Source organism: Elephantulus edwardii, unplaced genomic scaffold, assembly GCF_000299155.1.
Source record: "Elephantulus edwardii isolate Elephantulus edwardi_28Jun2011 unplaced genomic scaffold, EleEdw1.0 scaffold00148, whole genome shotgun sequence".
NCBI classification, from domain to species: Eukaryota; Metazoa; Chordata; class Mammalia; order Macroscelidea; family Macroscelididae; genus Elephantulus; species Elephantulus edwardii.
The window spans coordinates 7,182,383-7,208,192 of NW_006399898.1; the positions used below are offsets into that span (position 1 = coordinate 7,182,383).

General features: G+C 42.2%; 1 pseudogene; it reads left to right on the forward strand.

Moving 5' to 3' along the window:
* Nucleotides 1–25,810, forward strand: part of LOC102875974 — a 47,014-nt pseudogene that overhangs the window by 12,142 nt on the left and 9,062 nt on the right.

Here is a 25,810-nt window from a genome sequence, read left to right on the forward strand (position 1 = left end):
TGAAAGCCCAGAATCCCTGTGAATGTTCATTGAAACTAATAAAATTTAATAATGAAGGGGAAAAAAAGCAGTAGCCTTTTTAATTTTACATTTAATGAATGAACGAGCTGAGTAAAGCCTCAATGTCAGAAAGCTTCAGCGTCTATGTTAAAGTTTTGATTTTCATACATTTCTTGAATTAACAAGTTTTTAAAAAATCATATACACAATGCAGGGAGCATTCTTGATAAATGAGACAAATTAAATAATGGAATTTCTTTTCAATGTTTCAAAATTAAGGGAGGAAAAAGCCAATCTCTGCAATTCCTACTGGCACTGCCACCACACAGTAAAGAACACTTCAGTTCCCTCGTTTCCCCGTCCAGCTCAGTCAGCACAGCTGTTCCAACGCTCTGCTCTACGTGCCCTTCACTAGTTTCCACTACCGCTTCAATGGGCCTGCGCAGCTCGTTTATACCATCAGGATTTCCTGTCTCACTGACCCAAGTTTCCGGAATCAAACTAGTCCTTGAGTGAAAGTCATCTGGATATCTATGAGCCCTCAATCAGATGGATCAACACAGTGACCGTAACAGCAGAACGGGATGGAGTACGTCGGAGATGAGGATGGTACCTAACAGGGCAAGGTTCAGATCCAGCTCAAAGGGTCACCATGTGAGCTGTAGTGGCCTCAACAGTTCCTAAGACTACTACCACCACACACACATAGAATTTTATGTACTTATAAGTTCAAGGGGGCTCTGGTGGCCTAGAGGCAAGGAGCTGAATCTATCAGCTGCACCAGGTTGGTGGTGGGAGTGAGTGGGGGACAGTCACCTCCTGTGCAACTTATTGCCTCCAAAAACTTGCTGGAGGGTCTGCTAAGGGTCCATTCTGATTCAGTGGTACACACAAGAAGTTCCATAGAATTGTCATCTTCCAAAGTGAAGACCTGGGTTCAATTCCTGCTCAATGCATTTCATGCTCAGCTACCACCTGTCTGCCAGTGAAGGTTGCCTGTTAATGAATGCTGCATTTCCACAGATTTTTCAAACTAAGATTAGGAAGAAAAGTCTGGCAATCTACTTCCCAATTCAGTCACTGAAAACTTTATAGAATAATGAATGTCAATTAACAATATGCATACAAATTGTTGTTGTTGTAAATACTTTTCCCAAAGCTTATGTTAGGTGTTGTCGAGTCGAGTACAACTCACAGTGACCCTATGAACAACAAATCTGAACCCTGTACTATCCCGAGCTACCCTCACACTTCCTGCCTGACACACTAGAGACCCTTGCTGCAGTCACTGCATCCACTCACCGGGCTGAGGGTCATCTTCTCTTTTGCTGGCCCTCTACCTTTCCTACCAAGATGTCCCTGATGGCAGCAAACAACACCGTTCTGGTTCGTTTTTCTCGGTACACTAAAAGTAGCACATACTTCCCTACTCCTTTCTTGTAAAATTAAGAGTCCCCCCCCTGCACATCTCTGTTTCCACCCAGCTCTTCTGGTTTTGCTGGCCTCAATAGAACTGTCACCTAAGAGGCCTGCCTGCCCGCTCCATCTGAAGTCTCTAACCACGACCACATCATTGTTTTTAGAACTATCCTGAGTAGATCACAGGACCTAGTCACCCAAACTGTCTTGTTAATTATGTGTCCACTTACATCTCCTTCACTATTGTGTGCCCAGAACTGAGTCTGGCACCCAGGACCCTAAAACCTACTGCCATCCAGCTGAGTCTGACCCCTGACCACATCCAGGACAGAGACCTGCTCCACAGGGCCAGCGCCCTTGGCGCACATTACGGGCTCTAGCCTGTTGAGTAAATTCAAGTAACAACATCGTTTATATGAATCACAGCAAGTACTGACTATACAGTTTGTTTCTCAATAATAAAGAAAAGCCACTGCTATTGAGAGAAAAGAAAATTAACCCCCAGACATCTAGTTCAAGTTTGTTATGGTTAACATGCTGAGGAGAGTCATTAAGTTCTTCTCATTTCCATTTTTCCATTAGAAAGAGAGACGCTATAACTAATACTTACTGAATAACTACTTACTCACCAGAAAAGATGTGTCAAATGCAGTGAGGGCAGGGAGCATGTCATGACAACCCAAACACAGTCACACTAAAGGGTCTTCTTTTCCTTTTTAACTTTACTGTTAGTAAACTGAGAATGGCTAGCAACTTTAAACATACCCGCAACAACTGCCAGATATAGCCAGATGTTGGTAGTTGGAAGAGACTATAAACAGAGTCTCCATTTTCACACAGGTCACACCCTCTGGCAAGCCACGTGGGTACACTTTCTGGCCTACCTTTTCCCAGATCTAGGATCTGAACCTGACTCAGTTTTATATCTCAAGCTCAACACCTGTAAAATGTGAATAAAAATTGCACCTCCTCAAGCATGTGAAAAGGAAATTGTTCTTATGTGCCATCAAGTCACCTGAAACTCACAGTGACCCTATGCATCATAGCTATGAACCTCACCCTGTCCTGAACCAATCTGTCTCCAACACAGCTACCCGTATCACCCCAGTTACTGTGTCAATCCATCTCATTCAGGGTCTTCCTCTCCTGTGCTGTTCTCCTCCACCTTTCCAAGAACAATGTTCTTCCCAAGGACAGGTCCCTCCTGGACACGTGCTCAAAGTATGTGAGCAGTATTTCACCTAGTTTCATCCTCTCCAAGACTGACCTATTTGTTCATCTGGCAGTCCACGGTATGTTTCTATATTCTTCTCCAGCACCACAGCTCACTGGCATCTATTCTTCAATCCTTAGTCACTGTTCAGCTCTCTGATGCTTAACAAGTATTATAAAGACCATGGCCTCAATCAGGGGCATCTTAAGTCTCTAGACTGGCATCATTGCTCTTTAGCTCTTTGGAGAAGTCCCTAACAGCAGATGTCCCCAATGCAATTAGTCTTTGGACTTCCTGACAGCTGGTGCCAAGAGTGTTGCTTGTAGAGCCAAACAAACTTAAAGTGGTAGCAATATCAATTTCTTCTCCATCTACCATGGTGCTGCCAAAGGACCCAGTGGTGAGAATCTGTCTTCTTGATTTGAGCTTCAATCTGTATTGAATGCTGCAGTCCTTGACCTTCTGTGGTAAATGCCTCATGTCCCCCTCAGTTTCAGCAGGCAAGGGTCATATGCATAATGAAGGTTGTTGCACAGTCTTCCTCCAATCCGGATGTCACATTCCTCCTTTTAAAGCCCAGCCTCCCAAATGATTCTGCATATAGATATGTATAGAAATGATCTGGAGACAGGAAGCTTCCCTGACACACTCCCTTCCTAATTTTGAACCATGAAATATTTTCTTGCTCTGGTTTGATGACTGCTTCCTGGTCCAAGTATAGGTTTCACATGAGCACAATCAAGTATTCCAGGATCCCCATTCTTCTCAAGGTTAGTCACAATTTGTCATGATCCATTATTATATATTTAATACTTATTAATGTAAACCTTTTCTTTATAGTCCTATACACCCTAGAGTGGTTAATATCTCTTCTTATGAATTTGCACAGATGGTGGTTCACACATGTTCCAATCTACCCCAGGAATATCAAAACCTCGCCAGGACTCAGGAGAAAGAGCTCCTATGGCCCCACTGCAGCACTGCCCAGTACATCTTTCAGAGAGGAACATGTTTTATGCTTCTGCCACCCAATATGGAAGGAGCCCTGGTGGTGCAGTGGTTAGGCACTAAAGAGACTAGTTGAAAGGCCAATGGCCAGAACCCACTAGCTACTCCCCTGGAGGCAAAAGTGACAATCTGCTTCTGTGGCGATGACAGCCTCAGAAAGCCTGTGGAACAGTTTGACACTTCTCTACAGGGTCAATAGGCGTCAACAGCAACAGGTTTGTTTTTGCAGAGAAGCCAGTAAAAACAACATGAGCACATTAGTGCTGACCACGAAATGTTGGTGGGTTTGGGTGGTACAATACAAGTGGATACAGCTTAGCATTTTCTTAAGCTTGTATACTACATATTGATTCATTCAAAGTTTGAAACTATCAGACTAAGATAGTTCTGTAGTGAGTGAAAAATGATCCCTCCTTCCAAGTTACCCAGTTTAGAAGGCACATCGTGGGGGTAGCGTGGGGGCAGCTTCACCCGCTTGAAGATCATCAGTGCAGTGAGAGGAAAAAAGCAGGGGAGAGACCCTGGCAGAGAAAAGGCCACCTAAAGCATAGAGATGTTATAAATTTGGTGCGTGTCCATAAGAAAAGTCAGCTGTAAAACAACTATGAGATGTCATCTCACTCCAGTCAGAATAGCAAAATATAACAGAACAGCAAACAACAAATGCTGGCGAGGTTGTAGATAAAATGGAACCCTTATTCACTGTTGGTGGGAGTGTAAAATGGTGCAACCACTGTGGAAGGCTGTATGGCACTTTCTCAGAAAGTTGAAAATAGAAATACCATTTGACCCAGCAATTCCACTACTGGGAATATACCCCAAAGAAACTCATAACTGTCATCCAGGCAGATATATGCACACCCATGTTTACTGCAGCTTTGTTCACAATAGCAAAGAGTTGGAAACAACCTAAGTGCCCATCAACAAACGAATGAATAGAGATGCTCTGGTATATTCACAATCGAATACTATGCTACATTGAAAAACAAGGAACTTGTGTAATATTATTCAAAATGGGTGATCCCGGAGGACATTATTCTGAGTGAAATATCTCAGTCACAAAAGGACAAACATTGCATAGTGCCACTGTTGTAGAACGGGACTGACATCAGGGTTGGGGTAAGACTGAGAAAAATTTGTTAAATTTGTATATACTGCATTGAAACAGATGAGGGAGAGAACCGTTTAAAAGCGATATATGATTGGGTATTATGGTCATGACAAGAGTCCAGAATGAAGGTTGCATAGTGGACTGTACTGGGGGCGGGGGAGAAAAGAATTTTTCTTTTACTTTTCAAAGAGAAGAGTAAACTGGGGGGAGGTGTGGGCAGGGAGAAAAATGCAAGAATGAATGAATGGAAATCCAAACTCTCTGTAAACATTCATTAAAATTAATAAAATTTTAAAAAAGAAAAGTCAGCTGTATAGGGAAGGATACATTCTACTGGGGTTAACAAAAGGGGGCGGAGAATGCATTACACGTCAATTTAGGTTAGACACTATGTGACAAATATGAGGATCTAGAAAGGTGGAGCAACGCAGGAAAAGCATGCAAGAGCAGAAGCTGACACAGCATCACCACGGCAGGTCATCACTGCTGTGTGCCATCCAGCTGGAACTGACTCATAGCTGACCGTCTGGGGACTTTCAAAGGCTATTAATCACACCGAAGGAGACTGCTCATCTTTCTCCACAGAGCAGCTGGTGGATTTGAACAGCCTGCTTTTAGGCTGGCAGTGCAACTCCTCACCCACTAGGCTATCAGAGTTCTGTGCCAAGGCACCAGAGTTCAATTAAAGTTGTAATTAAAGAATTAAACAAAAGCCACGGTTTGAACAGGAGTGGGAAACAGGATCAGAAAGGCAAAACAGGCACATACCAGGGGTCAGCAAATGATCTTTGGGTTAGTGGCCTGTTTTTATATGGCCTAGAGGTAAAATTACTTTTACAATTTTTAAAGTTTTAAAAAAACAAAAATATACACCAAAAGACTCCTTGTGGATGCCTGTACAACGTAAGGAATGTAACTGATGTAACTGAACTGTTCATGTAGAAATAGCTGAACTGGTATTATGTTCTGTTGAGTATAATCTCACTTATTCTCTTTTTCACACTCACGTATACACACTACCAAACCCTGCATGGAATCACAGAAGACCTTAAAAGCAAAGATAACCTCACACTTGGAATAAGTTATTTTTCAAGAGAAAGATGACTCAGTTCAAGGAGAGTTAAGTCTGAAACCAAAGGAAATGTTAAGCCAAACTGGTGAGCAGAAATGACTGTGTTGCTGTCACCATGGCATACCAGTAAGTCAGAGCCAGCCCACAGCAGCCCCTCCAGCAGCAGGTGAGTGGGAACCAGTCTCCTATCCTTGCAATGGTGCACAATTCCTTACCACAAAGCCACCAGAGCTTCCCTAACGTGCTGTAGGAATCAAGAAAACAATGGGGAGGGGGAAAGGCCTGACACCATGACATTCTTGTCTGAACCATGAGAGGGACTGCTGCACACTCAGAATTGCCCTAACGGCACAGAGAGGAGACAAAGTTCTTGAGCAACTATTCTAGATTCCCCTTCTATTTGGAGCATATTCAACACTCATTACAAAAACCAAGAGATACAAAGATCCCACGACAGGAAGGAGGCACTTCAGACAGTTCCAGGACCTCAGCCTCTCCTACTCTAAGTGCATATACACCTACTTCCTCACCTAGATGGGATCTGGAGAAGGCCTTCCTCACCTCCTGCCTCATGAAGGACTAACACGCCATGGAAAGTCTCTCACGTGACTAGAGGAGGAAAGAGTGGGGAAGTGGCTTCCTTTTCACTCAAATTTTTCTATAGAAATACTCTAAGTAGTGTCTGGTTATTATTAAGCCACAAAAAAAACCTCTGAACTCATAAGACTTGGTGCAATTTAAGTTACATCTGACTATCTTGCTGAAATATGCAGATAAAGAAAACTTACCACCATATATAACTTTGTTTACAAATTTTTAAATTAAAAAAAAAAGCAGGAGGGGGAGTTGGGGAATGAAGACTATAAACAAACTTATGGACCCAAACCCATTTATAAACTGGGAAATGCCAAGGTTTAGAAGCATAGGAAATCAAAATAATTTCATAGCTAACAATAATGACTGCACTCTTCTCTTAGACTCCGTATTTCATCAGCTTTTGTTTTCTCGTGCATCTAGACCAGAGGTAGGGGAGCATGGTTCCTAAAAGCAGTGAGATTACACTAACAGAGGAGTAACAGCTCAGAAAAGAAGGTGAGAAGAGTTGCACAACTTGAAGAATGTACTGGACTTGGTGCAGATAACACATGGTATGCAAGACCTGTGTACCTTAGTCTCCTATGTGCTGTGTATGTTATGAACATACACATTCTTTGTGGGTGCAGCATATGGAAAGGCACAAAATCCCTGTCACTGAATTGGAACTGCACACCGACTCTATTTTAGACATATGTTTTGCTGTATATATGTATTAATATTGTTGTTGTCAACTATGACAATCCATAGCAATCTTATGAACAACAGATCTAAACCCTATCCTATCCTGTGCCATTCTTACACTTCCTGACCCAGAGCCCACTGAGGGAGGCAGTCACTGTGTCAATCCACCTGGCGGAGGGGATTCCTCTCCTTCAGTGACCCTCTACCTTTCCCAGCATCATGTCACTCTCCAAGGAATAGACCCTCCTAGCAACATGCCTGAAGTATATGAGATAAAGCCTCATCTTCTTTTTCTCCAAAGAGCACTCTGGCTGCACCCTCTCCAAGACATACTCGTTTGTTCTTTTGCCTGCCCATGGAATGTTCAGCACTCTTCTTCAACACCACAGCTCACAGGCATCAATTCTTCAGTCATCTTTATTAACTGTCCGGCTCTCAGAGGCATAGCAAGTGATTGGAAAGATCATGGCATGAACCAGATGCACTTGAGTCCTCAAACTGACAGCAATAGTCCTCAATAACTCAGAGAGGTCTATAACTCTGTTACAGAGGTCTCTAATCCATTGAGAAGAATGGGAATCCTAGAATGGTGCTCATACAACACCTAGACCAGGAAGCTGTTGAGCGAACAGTGCAAGGGAACACTACATAGTTTAAAATAAGGAAAGGTATCAGGATTGCATTCTCTCTCCATAGCTATTCAATCTGTTTGTTGAGGAAATTATTTGAGAAGCTTGACTCCATGAAGAGGAGTATGGCATGAGAATCAGAGGAAGACTCATCAATAACCTGCATTAAGCAGAAGACACAACCTTGCTGTATATAGGCTGTTTGTTACTGTGTACCAAAGAGTCGGAACCCACCCACAGCTGACTGTCCAGTGGCAGTTAATCACATGAATGGAGACTGTCCATCTTTTTTCCCAAAGAGCAGCTGGCGGCCTTGAATGACAGGCCTTTGGGATTACAGCACAGCTTCTTGTCACTAGGCCACCAGAATTCCATATATATACACACACACACACACACACACACACACAAACACATATATACATATACATATTTCTGCATATATACATATACATATTTCTGCATATATACATATATACAGAAATATAAAATTTTAAAATTAAGATTAAAAAATAAGCCTATTTGGGGAAAACAAAGCAAGCAACAGCAGTCTTTCAGGTCAAGCTCCAGGGCTCCACCACCTGGTTAGCTCTCTGGCTCTGGGTAAGTTCCTTGGCTTCTCTTAACAGCCACTTCTTCCCCTGTAAACTGGATATGGCACCACCGACATGACAGACTGGGTGGCTGTGAGGACTAAAGAATATAGACGTGCACCCGGCACAATTCCTAAAACACAATTGACACAAAGTAAGCTGTAACAATCATGTCAAAAGAAAATACTCCGTCAAATATTCTCACATCACTAACATCTAAAAGTCTTCCCCCCACAAAACTAGCTATTTCTAACATATGGCAAGAATAAAATGGTAGTTCTATTGCTAAAACAGTTATTAGAAGTTCTTATGTATTCCCTGACCTTTCAGACTGCATTAAAAAAAACAATATGCAGACTTCCTATAATATTTTCAGACTATCAAGAAGTAAATTCCGCATAGCATCGCTGATATAAAACAGGACTGATATGAATAAGAGCTACATAGTAAAGTGGACTAGGGGGTGCTGTGTAACAATGAAAGAATTTTTCTGTTTCCCAAAAAGATCTGAGGGGCAGGAAGGAAAATGTCCAACAATGAATGAATGGAAATCCAAGTTCTCTATAAACTTTCATTAAAATCTCAATTAAAAAAATAGGACTGACATGGGGATTGGGGAGAACAGGAAAAGAGTGAATAGATTATGAACACTGCATTGGAACAATGAGGGAAAGAAGGGTCTAAAAGGAACATATGATTCAAGACTGTACAGAGGACAACAAGTGGGTACAAGTGGTGCACTGCAATATGGACGGGGAAAGGGGAGGGAAGGAAAAGGACAATGAATGCATACAAATTTAAAAACAATTCCCTGTCACAAATACAAATTCCTCCTCCTCTTCCCACTCTTCACCTGCAGGAGCCTACTCACCCAGTGAAGTTCAAACTCAAACTCACTGCTATCGAGTTGTTCCAACACACAGCAACCCTCCCGAGGCTTTGCCAAAGCTGCAAATCCTAAAAGGATGACACCTTCCCCAGGAGCAGCCTTTCCCCACAAGCAGCTAGTAGATTGGAACCTCTGAAGAATGAGGGCTTTTGATTAACAAGGCAGCACCCACCAGACTAGACCACCAAGAACTCCATCAGTGAAGCTAGTGACTCAGATTCCTGACTGATGAAAGGAGGAGCTAACTTGAACTCCTGAACCTACTATCAGTGTCCTGTTCTCACTTGCAGGGACCTTTTCAGAGACATCATCCCGTCATGCCTCTTTCTAGCTGGTACTTTAACCCCTCCAGGCTTTAAATTCCTCACAGGTAAAAGGAATGCGAAGGAAGTGAGGAAGTACTACCTGACACGGTTGGATGGTGAGCATATGAGATTATACATGCCCCAGCTAAATAAGGAGCTCATGGTGGGTCCACTCAGTAACTGGTCCCCTCCCTGCCAATTAAGACTAATCAGCTTTCACACACACCAATTTTCCGTAACTAGCCAATGGCTGTCCCCAAAGCATTAAAAGAAATCAAACCCCTTGCGGATCTATTCATAAGAGGATTTATCTTCTGAAGAAAATGTCATCAAAAAGATTTTCTCCCAGATTTTAAGACAGAAATAAGTAGTAACCCATTTCTACCACAAGGTTAAGTCACAAGGTTTTCCTTGACAGGGAAAACTCATCTGCTTAATATTAAAACCAGCACTTAGTAAGTGATCTCTTACCAAAGTTCACAAAGTTATACCAAGCACTTGTCCCTGTCCTCAAAATGTTCCACGTCTAGAAGTCAGATAATTCAAACACAGAAGCTGCTTTACTTTTAGGCAAGTCTGAGCTCAAATAGGAGTTTTTGTCTATTTGGGGAGTTTTGTCACAATGATGATACACAAGTGGCAACCACTTCAGGAGAAGATGCTGAAGGATCATCAGATATTAGGAAAATGCACATTAAAACTATGCTAAGATACCTCTCCACACCCACTACAAGGACTAAGATGACAGACACATACAGTGCTGGCTGGAGCGGGTGAGGGTGTGGGTGCGAAGTCTCATACAGAGCGCATGCAACAGCCATTTCGGCCAACTGTTTGGCAGTACCTTTTAAAATTAAATTAATGCTTGCTGTCCTACAACCTCACTCATGTATTTTTATCAAGGAATTGAAATTTTTTTTTAAGGAATTGAAATTGTATGTCCATATAAACTTGCACACAAATATTCACTGCAGCTATATTCTTAACACCCAAAAACAGCTAACAAACTCAGTATCCGTTAAGTGATGCACTGTGACACACACATATACTGGAATAAAAAGAGATTACTACATGCAGTGGCATGAAAGTGGTATGCCATCAAAGAAAAAATTTTTCTTTTATTTTTTCAAAGAGAGGAGCAAAGGAGGGGGGGGAGGCTGGGCAGGGAGAAAAGTGCAACAATGAATGAATGGAAATCCAAAATCTCTGTAAATGTTCATTAAAATTATTAAAATAAAATTTAAAAAAAAAAGAAAAAGAAAGTGGTATGCCACAAAAAGGTCACCCACCACCACAAGATAAAGGTAAATAATTCAACAGAAAAATGGACACAGGATATGAACAGACACTTCACCGAAGAGGACATTCAAATGGCTAACAAGCACATGAAGAAATGTTCAAAATCCCTAGCTCTAAGAGAGATGCAAATCAAAACAACTATGAGATACTATCTCACCCCAGTCAGAATTGCAAACTTTAAGAGAACAGCAAGCAACAAATGCTGGCAAGGTTGTGGAGAAACTGGAACCCTTATTCACAGTTGGTGGAAGTGTAAAATGGTGCAACCACTGTAGAAGGAGGTGTGGTGCTTTCTCAAAAAGTTGCAAATAGAGAAACCATTTGACTTAGCAATCCTATTACTGGGAATATACTCCAAAGAGACCATAACTGACATCCAAGCAGATATATGCACACCCATGTTTATTGCGGCTTTGTTCACAATAGCAAGGAGTTGGAAACAACCTAAGTGCCCCTCAACAAATGAATGGATAGAGAAGTTGTGGTATAGTCACACAATGGAATACTCTGCTGCATTGAAAAACAAGGACCTCATGCAGTATTATTCAGAATGAGTGACTCTGGAGGACATTATGCTGAGTGAAGTATCTCCGTCACAAAAGAACAAATACTGCATGGTGCCACTGTTGTAAAACAGGACTGACCTTGGATTTGGGGAGAGACTGATAAAGATGGGTTCAACAATGTACACTGCATTGAAACAGATGAGGGAGAAAACTGTTTAAAAGGGCTATGTGATTAGGTATTTTTGTCATGACAGGAGTCTAGAGCAAAGGCTACATGGTGGAGTAGACCTGGCGGAGGGTTTGTAAAACAATGAAAGAATTTGTCTTTTACTTTTCCAAGAGGGTAGTGTACTAGGGCAGAGGGTTGGGAGGGGAGAAAAGTGCAACAATGAATGAATGGAAATCCAAAGTTTCTGTAAATTTTTACTGAAATTAATAATAAATTTAAATAAAAAAGGCACAAGAAGCTAGAGCTCATGTATTGCACACTGTAAAAAAAAGATCAATAAGGACCATAAACAGATGAGTGATTTGCCTGAGTACAGGGCAACAAGGAAACTTTACGAGGCAACATCTTGATCGTGACAGTGGCTACCTCATTGTATTCACTTGTCCAAACTCCAGAACCACACTGGAAAAGGAGTACTGTCAATTACACCTCAACAAACTAACTAAAATGCAATGTCTCACAATAAGGAGTAATAGTATAGCAATCTGAACTAACCCATAACTGCAGTAAGCCAGGAGAATAAACCACTCCCCCTACCCCACCTCCTGTGTATTTGTTCCACGTTCACAATGAACAGGAGGAGCCAGAGCGCACACCCAAAGCGCCTACCCCCTTTTCAAACTGTAAAAGCAAGTTTTCTCTGCTTGACTCAGTGGCATTCAGGGGCCATCAGATGTCAGTGATGGAAATTTTTTTCTCCAGAGAGATTCCTCTCCTAAACTGTCTCCTCAAGTGTCCTCAAGTCCTAGAGACTTGACAGGCGGCCCTTTATCCAGTGGACCATGGACCTGCAGCGTTGTTTCTAAACCTTAATAAAAGTTGCAAGAGTAGCATTTTAACCACACTCCATCTTCTTCCAAATGAACATTTAACTGCAGACTTAAAAGTTGGTGCATTTCAGCCATCAATGCTTCCCAACTTTAGCTGAATAAACATGGGAGATTTGCTCTTGGTCCTTCATCATAATTATCCTATTTCAAGCCATCATTTTCCTACCACTTTGAGTTATTTAGAAATTTTTACTTTTTACCATAATTGATTGCCTTCTTTGGGTGAGCATTAGAGCTGCTGTACTTGTTGAACATGATAGTTTTACTAGCAACAATAAAGCCCTAACAGAGTAAACACAAAGATTTTTCTAAACTAATGGTGCACATGACCATGATGAACCCTTCCCCTATAAAGTTACGATAGCTGAGCTGACCCCCTCCTAGCTGAGCTGACCTCCTCTTGTCTGGGCATAGTTCTGCTTGCTCCTATCTCAGTGCTCATCCCAAGAAGAGTCTGCCAGTTGTGTGGCTGTGCACTGCAGCTCACAGCAGTGGGCACTCAACACCTCTGGGAACCACGTTTTCCTGGCACAACACACACAGAGGATCTGCAGTTAACCTTGAAAGTCACATCTTATGCTTCAGAGGTCAAGACAAGACCAGGCAAAGCATCCGGTACTCTCTTTTGTCCAGTCTAGGAAGGGGCCTGACGATAAACTGAATAGTCTGGACCTGATTCAACCAGTACTGTACTGAGAGCCGCTGACGAGTTTCTCAGAATAAAGAGGACAGAACAAAAAACGCTTCAGGGAGATCATTCTGGCTACCCAGTGTGCAGAGCAAATTCCGCAGAGAAACTTTCTTTCTAGACCTAGAGAAGCCAATCCAGAGGCTCACTATAGTCAACAAATATCCTCAGGGACCCCTCTTTCACCCTCCAGCTAAAGCAGAAAAGAACTCACACTCCTCAACTGAACACTCTTATCAGTCAAAACCAGCCCACAAGAAGCACGCTGCCTGCCATGTGGTTAGAGCTCTGAAGGGACAGTCACAGAGGGATGGAAGCGACACTGCAAAAGATCTTAATTTTGGAATCAAGTTCCTATGTTAAAAGGATTTAAAGAATGCTCTTCCACTTTGAAATTGAAAAAACAAAGTGTAAAAAGACAAGCGAAGTGGAATCTGTGCTAACTAGAGCACTCAGAATATTATTTATAGATAAGGATGGGTGTAAATTTTGGGGGATGAAACAGCAAAATTTGAAACTGTTTTTAAAAATAAGCATCAACCAAAGGCAATTAATATCTATGAACGATTGTCTGAACAAACAAATGTGATCTGTAAATTTGCATTGAAAATAAAATAGATTAAAACAGAAACATTTTTTTGAAACTTTTTTTTAAATGTTGTAATTGTTGCTAGGTGTCATTAAGTCAACCAAGACTCACAGCAACCCTATAGCCCTGACCCATCCATGCCATCCTCACCTCAGCCACACTGCACTATGGTCACTGTGTTGATTCATCACTTTCCTGAGCACATGAGCCACCAGCCCAATTCTTACTCAAAGTGACTTCCGTTTCTGAGGCTGTAAATCTGCACAGAGAGGAGGCTACCATCCTTCTCCAGAGGAGCAGCTGGTGGATTAAAATCACCACGCTTTCCTTTACTAGCCCAACACGACCCCACCAGAGCTTCTTCTGTAATACAGTAGCGGACAGAGGGTCACTGATCGGCAAATCATTTCTTTGGCTTTAGTTTTGTTTACCTTTGATGATTCAAAGATCATCAAAGTAACTTCAACTCCAAATAACTCCAAATTGAGAGTCTATTAACAGCCAAGAATGGAACAGAACAAGGATTTTTTTATTATTATTAAATTTTATTAGTTTTAATGAACATTTACAGAGATTTTGAGTTTTGATTCATTCATTGTTGCACTGTTGTATCATACTTTCTGAGGAAAAATTTTGTCTCTCACATTCTTTACCTTTTAATCAACACAGAAATGGAAAGTAAGTGAGCAATTGAATTATGTACTAGAGACTATTCAAACATCCAATGCCCCACATGGATACAAGAGTTAAAAGAAAACAGTCATGAACAAAAGCAGAGTTTCCTTCTGCACTCAAAACAGAGACTTGGGGAATTAAAAAAAACAAACCACCAATAAAGAGTATCAAGTTAAAAAAAAAGAAAACAAAACAGAGTTTCTTCTCTTAGCAAGCTGAGATTCTCATCACTGAGAAGTGAACCATGACTGTAGTCTAGAGCAAGCCTGCTAGAAAAAACACTGGGTATGTCCAATTAAATCTGAATTTTAGTTAAGCAACAAAGAGTGTTTGCTCCATGATGAGATGTATACTATAAAAGTAGTAACTGTTTACTACAAAACTTAGATGTTATTTTTAAAAAACCCTCAGATGTTATTATTGCTGTTACGTGCCATCAAATCGAGCTCAACTCATAGCAACCCTATGAACAAAAGATGTGAACCCTGCTCTACCCTGCACTGTTGTCACACTTCCTGACACACAAGAGCCCACTGCAACAGTCATGTGTCAATCTACCTGGTTCAGAGTCATCTTCTCCTTCACCAACCCTCCACCCTTCCCAGCATCATGTCCTTCTCCAAGGAATAGTTCCTCCTAGCAACATGCCCAAAGTATGCAAGGTGAAGATAATTCAAAAACAGCTAGAATAAATAGGTAGGAAACTGCCAGAAGTTCAAGTAGTATTTAAAAGAAGTCAGTGGCACCAGGGATATCATTGCTGATGTCATATGGATCCTGGCTGAAGGTAAGGAATACCAGAAAACTGTCTATTTGTGTTTTATTGATTACGCAAAGGCATTTGTGTGGATCATGGCAAGGTGTGGTTGACATTGAGAAGAATGGAAATCCCAGAGCACTTCATTGTGCTCACGCTGAACCTATACCTGGACCAGACGGTTGTTGTGTGATCGAAGTAGGGAAACACCACATGCTTTAAAACTGAGAAGGGAGTGTGTCAGGACTGCATTTTCTCTCCATTCCTATTCAGTCTGTATGCTGAGCAAATGATCTGAGAAGTTGGACTCTATGGAAAGAAGTGCAGCATCAGGATTGAAGGGAGACTCATCAATAGCCTGAATTATGCAGATAATACAACCTCGCTTGCTCAAAGTAAGGAGGACTTGAAGCACTTGTTTCAGAAGATCAAGGAAGGTAGGCTTCAGTATGGATTGCATCTCAATGTCAAGAAAACAAAAGATTCCTACCACTGGACCGACAGGAAGCATCATATGGAGAGGAGATTGAAACTGTCAACAGCTTCATCTTGCTTGGATCCACAATTAAAACCCTTGGTACCAGAAGTCAGGAAATAAGGACATGCATTGCACTGGGAAAATCTGCAGTTAGAGACCTCTCCAAAATACTGAGGAGTAATGATGTCAGTTTGAGGACTAAGATATGTCTGATCGAGGCCATAGTTTTTCCAATCACTTTTTATGCATCTGAGAGCTGGACAATAAGGGTGACAGAAAAAGAATTGACACCTTTGAGCTGTGGAGTTGGAGAGCACTGAACATCAGATGGATGGCCAAGTGAACAAAGAGATAATGTCTTAGAGAGGGTGCAGCTGGAGAGCTCTTCAGAGGCCAGAAAATGGAAAAGTGTCCTGTATTTTCATTTATGAAATTCGGCAACACTGGATTAGATGTAACTGTAAAATCCTCCCTTAATCCTTTACTTACTGCACCTTACTGTCTCTAAAATTGAATAGGTGTAGAGATAAGACACATTCCTGGCGTACACCCTTCCCAATTTTGAACCATGCAGTGTTTCCTTGCTCTGTTCTGTCGACTGCCTCCTTGTCCAAGCATAGGTTTCACATAAGTACAATAAAGTGTTCAAGGATTCCCATTCTTCTCAGAGTTAGCCACAATCTGTAGTGATTCACACAGTCATATGCCTTTGCATAATCAATAAAACAGATAAGACATTCCTCTGATACTCTACTTCCATCAAACATTAGCTATAATATCCCTAGTACTACAGCCTAGTCTAAACCCAGCCTGCACTTCTGGCAGTTCTCTGCTGATGTGCTATTCCAGTTGTTTTGGATAATCTTCAGCACAATCTTCCTTATATGTGGTAGTAATGATATTGTTCAATAATTTCCACACTCTGTTGAGTCACCTTTCTTTGGAATGGAAACAAACATGGGTCTCTTCCAGTCAGTTGGCCAGGAGGTTATTCTCCAGAGTTTTTGGCACAACTTGGTGAGCACATCCAGGGCAGTATCTGTTTACCGAAATATGCCAACTGGTATGCCATCAATTCCCGGGGCCTTGTTTTTTGCCAGTTCTTTCAGAGCAGCTTGAACTTCTTTCATCATGAAATTCTTCTGTGTCTGCCAATTTCTTTGGTACAATGACTCTGTAGTCTCTTTCCATCTTCTTTGGATGCTTCCTGGATAAATGAATATTATGCCCAAAGCATCTTTAAGTATTGCAACTTGATGCTTGAATTTTTTTAGTTTCTCCAGCTTAAGAAATGCTGAGTGAGTTTGGCTCTTTTGATTTTCTGACTCCAGCTCTTTGCACATTTCATTATAGAACAGATGATCCAGGAGGATGGCTCTATGAGGAGAAATATGGTATCAGGATTGGAGGAAGACTCATCAACAATCTGTGTTATACAGATGACACAACCCTGCTTGCTGAAACTGAGGAGGACCTAAAGCGCTTGCTGCATAAAGTCAAGAACTGTAGCCTTCAATATGGATTGAACCTCAACATCAAGAAAACCAAGATTCTTAGCACTGGGCTGACTGGCAGCATCATGATAGACAGTGATTGTTAACAGCTTTAGTTTGCTTGGCTCCACAAGCAACACTCTTGGTACCAGCAGCCAGGAAATTAAAAGACGACTTGCACTGGGAAAGTCGGCTGTCAGGGACCTCACCCAAGTACTGAAGAGGAACGATGTCAGTCTGGAGACTAAGGTGTGCCTGATTCAGGCCACAGTCTTTGTAATTACTTGCTATGCGTCAAAAAGCTCAACAATGACTAGGGATGATAGAAGGAGAATTGATGCCTTTGAGCTGTGATGCTGGAGAAGAGTACTGAATATACCATGGACTGGTAGGAGCATGAACAGGTTCATCCTGGAGAGGGTGAAGGCAGGCTGCTCCTTGGAGGAAGGATTTTGAAGCTCCATCTGACATACTTTGGACATGCTGCAAGGAGGGACCAGTCCTTGGAGAGGGATGTCATTCTTGGGGGGTAGAGGAACAGCATAAGAGAGGAGACTCTTGATGAGATGTATTGATTCAATCACTGGGGTAATGCAGGTAGGCGTGTCAGAGACAATAAGGTTGGCACAGGAAAGAGCAGAATTTTGGGCTGTTGTACATAGCGTCACTATGAGTCACAAGTGGCTTAACGGCACATAACAACAACTGCCTCTAAAACTCAAAACAACGCACTGTCCCCTTCAGCTGGAACTGTCCACAGATGACCCTCCAGGGAGGTTTTTAAGGAATAAACTGCATAGGAGGATTGCCCATCTTTCTCTCTTGGATCTACCGGTGGATTTGAACTTCCAGAGAGGAGGAGCTTTTTTTAGCACACAAGCACTTCTCCAGCAGTGGCTTTTTGATAACATCAAGGCAAGGTTGTATTTCAGTGCAACCTACATACATAACTGAAACACAGCTGTTTAAAAAAATTCTCCTCTTAGCAATGGAATGTTTTCTAGCCGTTGCCAGCCTTTTTCATTTTTTAAAAAATGGCTGTCATGACCCATTACAGTGATTTCACAACCTAATGGGTCATGGCCTGCAGTTGAAAAAACCCCAAACTAAGTTATTTGAAAAATATGAAAACAATTTCTCCTTGCCTTCTGTGCCCCCATCATGAGCACATCAGTCAACTACACTGTGCCACAGAACAGTTAATATACCTGGCAGGGGAGGGGCCGCTGAGGCTAACTCCCAGGACAGTCAGGCTTCTGACCTCTTATGTCTGGTTTCTGTTTTTCGCGTTATTCTCCCATTCCTTAACTTTCAATCATAGATTACTATTTCTTATTGTCTTTCTGTTTGCCTCTGAAAGTCTGACCTTGTTAACCTACCCCTAGACTGTCACAAGTGAGATAAAAGCAACTAAGCTATGCAAGAAGCCTCAAGAGCTGGGTTCTGATAATCTGCATAAGCTTCCATGCAAAAATCTTAAGTCTTTTCTTGCCCTGATTTTCAATTATTTTTCATAAATGAAACTAATTAACTATATAAAGGTTCACAACAAATGTTTATAAGCACCAAAAAAAATATCCTTCTTGGTTTTTTGTTTGTTTGTTTTTTAAGTCTAGCTATTGGTTTGTTCCCATCTGTTGAAAAGGATAAAGGAAACAAAGATTCGAGAAGAAGTCAGTCCCCAGAACTAAAGGCCAATGGGAGCCACTTCTGTGCCAGCCACCACTGCTGCCATTCAGGCCAGGGGCAGAGTAGGAGAAAATGCAGCAGGAAAAGTCGTAACTCAATAAGGCTGACAGGAACAAAAACCCCTGAGCCTATCACCCTAATCCTGTTGTTGCTGTTAAGTGCTGTCACGATGAGCATACCTCACAGCGACCTCACAAAGAGACCTGAATCCTGTCCTATCCTGGTCCGTCCTCACATTCTATGATACGTATGAGCCCACTGCCGCAGTCACTGTGTCAATCCATCTCACTGAGGGTCTTTCTTTCGCCGACCCTACCTCCACCTTTCCAAGTATGATGTCCTTTTCCAAGGAAAGATTCTCCAAGTAACAACACTGGCATGTTACTATCACTCTAACAGAACCTATTAATCTGAAGCCACTCCCAGAGGTATTTTCAGGCATAGTAGTAAACTGGGGGGGACCGGGGCGGCTTGCTTGCCTACTAATAAGGCAGGAAGTTCAAGACCACCAACTGCTTCATGGGAGAAAGGTGGGCACTCTCCTCTAGTGGGATTTACAACCTCTGAAAACCCACTGAAAGGTCAGTTATGACTCAAGTGCAGTGCATACGTGATCATAAAACACCACCACCCTGTAAGGAATGTGCTCCTTAAAGCATTCAACTATCTGAGACCAACATGGCAACATTTATATAAAAGGAAAGATAAGAGGGTAAAGACACAAAACCCGCAAGGGTAGAAAGGGACAGGTGGATGGAAGGAATGAGTGTGCTGAGGTGCCACGGGGACTGTACCCAACAAATATCACGTAGCATGTGTCTACAACCTGTCATGAGTATCTAATACTGTGGCACACCTTCACCCAAAACATGATAAAGCTGTTTCATCCTGACTTTGAGCTGCGTATTTTTTATCTCAAAAAAATCACTGCTAAGAGTATGAAACAATTTATAAAGGCAGTATGAAAATGGCAATCAAATCTATGTGACTATTACCAACACTTAAATAAGTCCTCCTTCCCAAGGTAACTTTCAAAATGAAATGTTCCACCATTCCCTCTCCCTCCTGCTTGCTAGTCCAGATGCACCATCCTCCATGGGCATCAACGGACTAACACACTCCACCAAAACAAAAAAGCAAAATCAAGGGGAGCTCTGGTGGCCTAGTGACAAGAAGCTGCACTGCAATCCCAGAGGAACACAGTTCGAATCTACCAGATGCTCTGCCGGAGAAGGAGGCGCAATATCCTCCTGTATCAGTCAGATCTGATTTGACGGTACACACACACAAAATAATAAAAAAATTAAAAAATTTTTTAAAAAAATTTAAAAAAAAAAAGCAAAATCACTGTCAGCGAGTCAATCTTCCCTCCTATTGACCTGACGCTGCTGTCATCGTCGACCATGATGCAAAGCGATCCTGTGCACGCTGACCCTTGCCCTGTCCTCCACCATCTTCAACTGCCCACGTGCTTCAGCGTATCTGCCCCGTCAATGAACCAGTCCATCTTGCTGCATTCTCCCTCTTTCTCTGACCCTCCACTCTTCCCAAGGATTGGCCCCTTTTGACATGCCCTAAGCAGACATGATGATGTTTCACCATCCCTCCCTCTACAGAGCACCCTCTATGCACTTCCCAAGACAGAATTCTGTGTTCTTTTAACAGTCCACACAATATTCTGTACTCTCACCAGCACAATCCAAAGGCATCGATCCTTTTCCTTCCATCCTTACTCACGGTCCAACTTTGCACTGCATTCCAAGCAAATGCAAACACACTGACCCTAAAAGAGAGTGGAACTGCCCCAAAGGGTTTCCAACGCCAAAATCACTAGGAAAGCAGACTGCCTCATCTTTCTCCCATGGGGTCCCTGGTAGGGTCAAATACTATCACTCACAAATCAAGCCAAATGTCATTACACTGGTCCCGACTCACAGCGATCCTCCATTGAGTTTCCCAAGCCATGACACAGGGCTGCCCATTTTCCTCCTCAAGAGCAGCTGGCAAAATTCAAACTGTCAACCTTTCTGTTAGCTAGATCCGTTACACACTACAGCAGACCACCTTCTCTTGCACTAAAGGCTAAATAAGAATTCTATGCATCTGTCTGACTTCTCTTCAAACACCACTTAAAGATATACTCAGCCATTTATTTTGTCATAATCCAGGGGCTGCCTGTTACAGAAAGTGTCTTACAGCACAGCAACCCACAAAACTGCACACCTCCTTTGCTAGGCAAGGATCTGCACAAAATCTACCTCTTCAAAGGCAGAAGAAATCTGATTATAATAGAAAAAGATACGTAATATATCCACTAGCAAAGGCTTAGGGAGCTCTGGTGACTAGTATGGAGCTGTGCTGCCAATACAAAGGCAAGTAGTTAGAATCCACCAGCTACAGTAAGGAAGAAAGATAGGCAGTCTCCTGCAATGCAACTTGGTGCTTCTAAACACCTGCTAGAGGGTCAGCTTTGGGTCAGTTCCAGCACACAGCAAATAGCAGCAAAAGCTAAGAAGGCAGTAAATTTCTGTGGGAGCAGACTGCTTCATCTCTGCTCCCTCAAAGTGGCTGCTGGATTCAAACTGTGCATCTTTCTGTTAATGGTGCAAAGCTTACTCCAACATGCCAACAGGACTCCAATATTAAAAAAAAAAGGCATTGACTCAACTGTACTTAAGGATAGCAAAAAACACACTAAGACGCCTTATTTCTGATTATAACTAAAAATGAACTATAAAATTTAAAGTGAAAAATCTAAAAAAAATTATTTTAAAAAGCTTACAGGTTCAAGTGTATCCATTACAAAGTCTAGATCTGGATGCTGTAATGTTTAAAAAGCTCGACTGCTGTTGTTAGGTGCCACTGAGTATGACTCATAGGGACCCAATGAACAGAAGACCCTGTCCTATCCTGTGCCATCTTCACACTTCAAAAAGCTCGATACCCAAATCATATTCACCAATGAATACATTCTGTAAGGAAAATATTTTTGTTTTTTTAAATTTGTTACACACGTAAGGTAACAAGACCTCAAGAGAAACTGGTATTCTTTCAATGACTATATACTTCATGAGTTTTTGTTTTAGCAACTCACATCTATGTTTTAGTATCAAACTCACTGACATGGAGTCAGTTCCAACTCAGAGACCCCAGCAAGGCCAGAGGAGAAAGCAGATCAGCCCACCTCTCGGAGCAGTCAGTGGGCTCACACCATCTTCTCCTGGGGGAGCGGTCTGTGCACCACACCATGCCTTCTTTTCAGTAACGCTCAGTGTAACCCAGACCCCTCTGAAACATCCACTTAAAACCCAAGGATGAGACCTGTCAGATGACCCCGCTGTGCTTTAGAAAATACAAGGACTTCCATTGAAAAGTGGCAGGCCTATTAATGAATTGGTTTCCATCTCCCACTGAAGTGGAAACAATAATTTTCAATCATTCAAGCTCAGCTCTTGAGTACTATCCAAACACTACTGCTACCTAACCAGAGAACTGTCATCCTGAGGGGAAAGCCTCTAAAAACTTAGAATCCTTATCAAAATATGAATGCAAACACATCTATGGGTGAAAAACAATTTAGCACAGCTGAAACTATTTCAGACCAACCAAAAACAAACCACCCAGCTCCTTTAAGTTAAAACATATGCCTTTTAAATAACTAGGATATGAGTTAAGATCCCTGGTGTAAAATTTAACTGTGTAACAGTCCCTCTAACCAGAAAAACACAGAAAATACAAACTAACATTTTTTTTAAAAAGTATCAAACAAGGCTGTTACCATGATGATTTTTACTGTTTCAGAACACAACAGTCTTTCCCTACTGCAGGTTACATTTTGCTTGGCAATTAAGCAGTCCAAGTGGGTTTCTGTCTAATGTTAAAAATGTGTGTTTTAAGTACTTGCAGTGAATACTGAATGAGGGACAAAGAAACAAGACCAACAGAAAAAAGAGAATGCTTTTGTTATTGACAGCTTTCTAGAGCTCATCTCAAATGACCTAAATGTTACCTTCAAATGTCGTTGTTATAAAATCAAAGCCATGGCCCTTGAGTGGTCTGACTCATGGTGTCCCTATAGAACAGGCGATCTGCGGGGTCTCAAGGCTGTGAACTTCAGGGAAGCAGCAGTAGGGCGCATGGCCTTTCTCCCTCAGAGTTCTACCCACTGACCTTTCAGTTAGTAGCCAACTGCTTAACTACTGCAACACCAAAACTCCAAGTTGTCCTATCCTGTCAGAACCACCCACAGCTGAGCCGACAGCGGCTTTTCGGAGACTTTGAATTACATGAGAGGAGTGTGCCCATGCTATCCCTCAGAGCGGCTGGTGGAATCCACCTGCATGCCTTTGGATGACACCACCAGGAGCAGTAGGCTACCAGAGCTCCCTTCCATCCATGCATCCAGGCAGTCATTTAACTGCCTCCCCTCACATTAGAATGTAAGCACCAGGAGGCCAGGGCAGCCTTATTTCCTTCCATGATGTGTAGTGAGGGCTGCATCAGTCTTGCACACAGTAAATGTTCAGTAAGTTCCTAAGTTTCAGACCTGCCTAAAGATTTTTAGAGAACATCTCACTGATATTAAATGGAGCATGAACAATTAATCACCCTGAATTGCAGCTAAGTTGCATGCCTCACAAGAAAGCAGCAGTGAAAGCACTAAGCTGAAAATTACAATTTTTTTTAATTCACACTGAATCCTTTATGCAAAGAAATTCAGCGATACTATTTACAATTAGAATTAGGGTAACAGGATTAGTGGTTGTGTACTTGGCTCCTACAAAGATGGCTGCTAGAACCCACAGCTTCTCTCTCGATTCCAGCCTGGACACCAAGTGGGAGCCTTCTCCCCTTGTCATGCATGACAGTGAGGACAGACTCCACAACAGTAGATGCACTCTCTAGTTTAGTTAGGTTTAAAATTAGGATAGCAGGATTAGTAAACCATTAATTCTAAAATTTTGAAAGGAAATGTAGAAGACATTGGGTTAACTACTGAGAATTCCCGACAACGTTATTTAAAAAAAAAACAAACATAAAAACTACAACTACTATCTTTAATAAAACACACTTTGACATGAAAGGAAGAGGTAAAAAAAAAGTTTTGAACACTCCCCAAGACTTCATTCACATATTTAACTTGCTAGGTGGAAGTATTGATCAGTATAATAAATCATGTATATTCACTAGTATTAAGTGATCATTTTCAAAGCACTGCCACATAAATTAAGCCCGCAGAGGAAACAATCACACACAAATACAATCAAGAAACCAAGCAAAGTCCCTACAATCTCATGCATTTCACAGGAAAGGCATCTTTTCCTCTCAAAATGAGAAAAACAAACTTACACAGGTCTTGCTCTGTCACTGGACATAAACCCAAAGGTTCTTGAAAGCAGCTCCCCATAGTTAGGCTAGCAGAGCCCTTTGACCTAGTAACATGGCTCCTGGGAACTTTCTCAAAGGAAATAATTACACTGAAGCAAAAGGCTTCCTATAAAGATCTGGTGTACTGCAACATTATCTAGAATAATATAAAGGTGGAAGCTTAAATGTCAGTACTAAGAGATGAAATCATATAGGTATCGATCCCTTCATATTGGGAAGGGGAAAAGCCGAACACCAAAGTCATTGTTAGTATGTTAAAAAAAACCATGCTGATGAGAACTGAATAAAAAAGACAAAAAAGAAAATGTTTAACAAAGTTACATTCAAATTCTAACACTGTAGCTACATTTTTTTCTTTAGGCAAAACATCTACTTTCTTGAATGCATGTTAACAAAGACTTAACAAGTCTTTTGAAGGCCACAATAACCTAACCTTCATACACAGAGTAAAAATCAACTATGATGCAACATTTACACATTTAAAACAGACTTGAGAACATTAAGAATTTCCAGAATATTTTACGATCTATAAACACGTGAATGCTATAGTGTTGGGGATTTTTTTTCCCCTCTACTCTTGTTCCAGAAACTAAAAGTTTACTACTGACTGAGAAATCCAAACATAAAAAAAGGTGATTCCAGGCACTGAAGAGGATCCAAAAAGTAACTTTAGAAGTATACTAAAAGTATACTAACCAACACTTACTTGCTCAAAAATAAAATTTCCTGTTACATGGATTACACAAGAAACGAAACTTCATATACTTAGCAAAAGAGTGAATGCCTCCAGTAAAAGGTTTAATGGGAAGGAGAAATGAACTAAAAGTTTTAATGATGCTACAAAAAACAAAAAAGATTTGCAGTATGAAGACATTTCAACCATCTTTGATCTTTCACGCTACTCAAAAGCTTTGTTATAACCTAATTTTTAAGCCTAAAAGAATCAAACGCAACTTAAAACCCTTAGCTGTAATTGTTAGATTACTTGAAAAAAGTGACTGTTTACCCAATAACAAAAATGAGGCAGAGAAAAAAGATAAAGGATCTTTTCGGATTCCACGTTAGCAGTTCCCCCGTCACAGTCAAGTGCATCCTTGGAAGTGACAAGCGGTGGGCGCTTCGGATGGGGGACGGCGGCCGGGGAGGGGGCGGAAGTTCCCCGAAAACAGCTCCTGACCCTGACCCCGACCCTGACCGCGCCGGGACGGGGAGGAGCTCCGGCCACCAAAGAAAAATTCTGGAGCTGGCTTTAAATCCGATTCCAAGGAAGCCCCGCACCCCACGCCCAGAGGCAGGCGGCGTGGACTCGGTGCCCTTGGCCAGCGCCGGCGCCACTGGCCAGCTTCGGACACAGGCCCCAGCGGAGCGCGGTGCGTGGACACCCCGGCGAGTGGGAGCAGCTGCCCCGGTCAGAACACCAGTGACGGGCCAGCCCGCGACCACCCGCGCGGCCCTGTGTCCAGCCCCCCAATCCTCCCCGGGGGGGACCCCGCCACCCCCGCCCGCCGGACCCTTCCCCTGCTGGGCGTGCTGTCCAGGCCCGGCCTCCGGACGCCCACTCGGAGCAGGCAAGGCCCGGACCACACGGCAGCGGGCGCCAGGGCGGCGGGAGGGGGACGCGCTGACCCCCGCTGACCGCCGAGGGCGGCTGCCCGGCCTCCCGGCCTGGAGC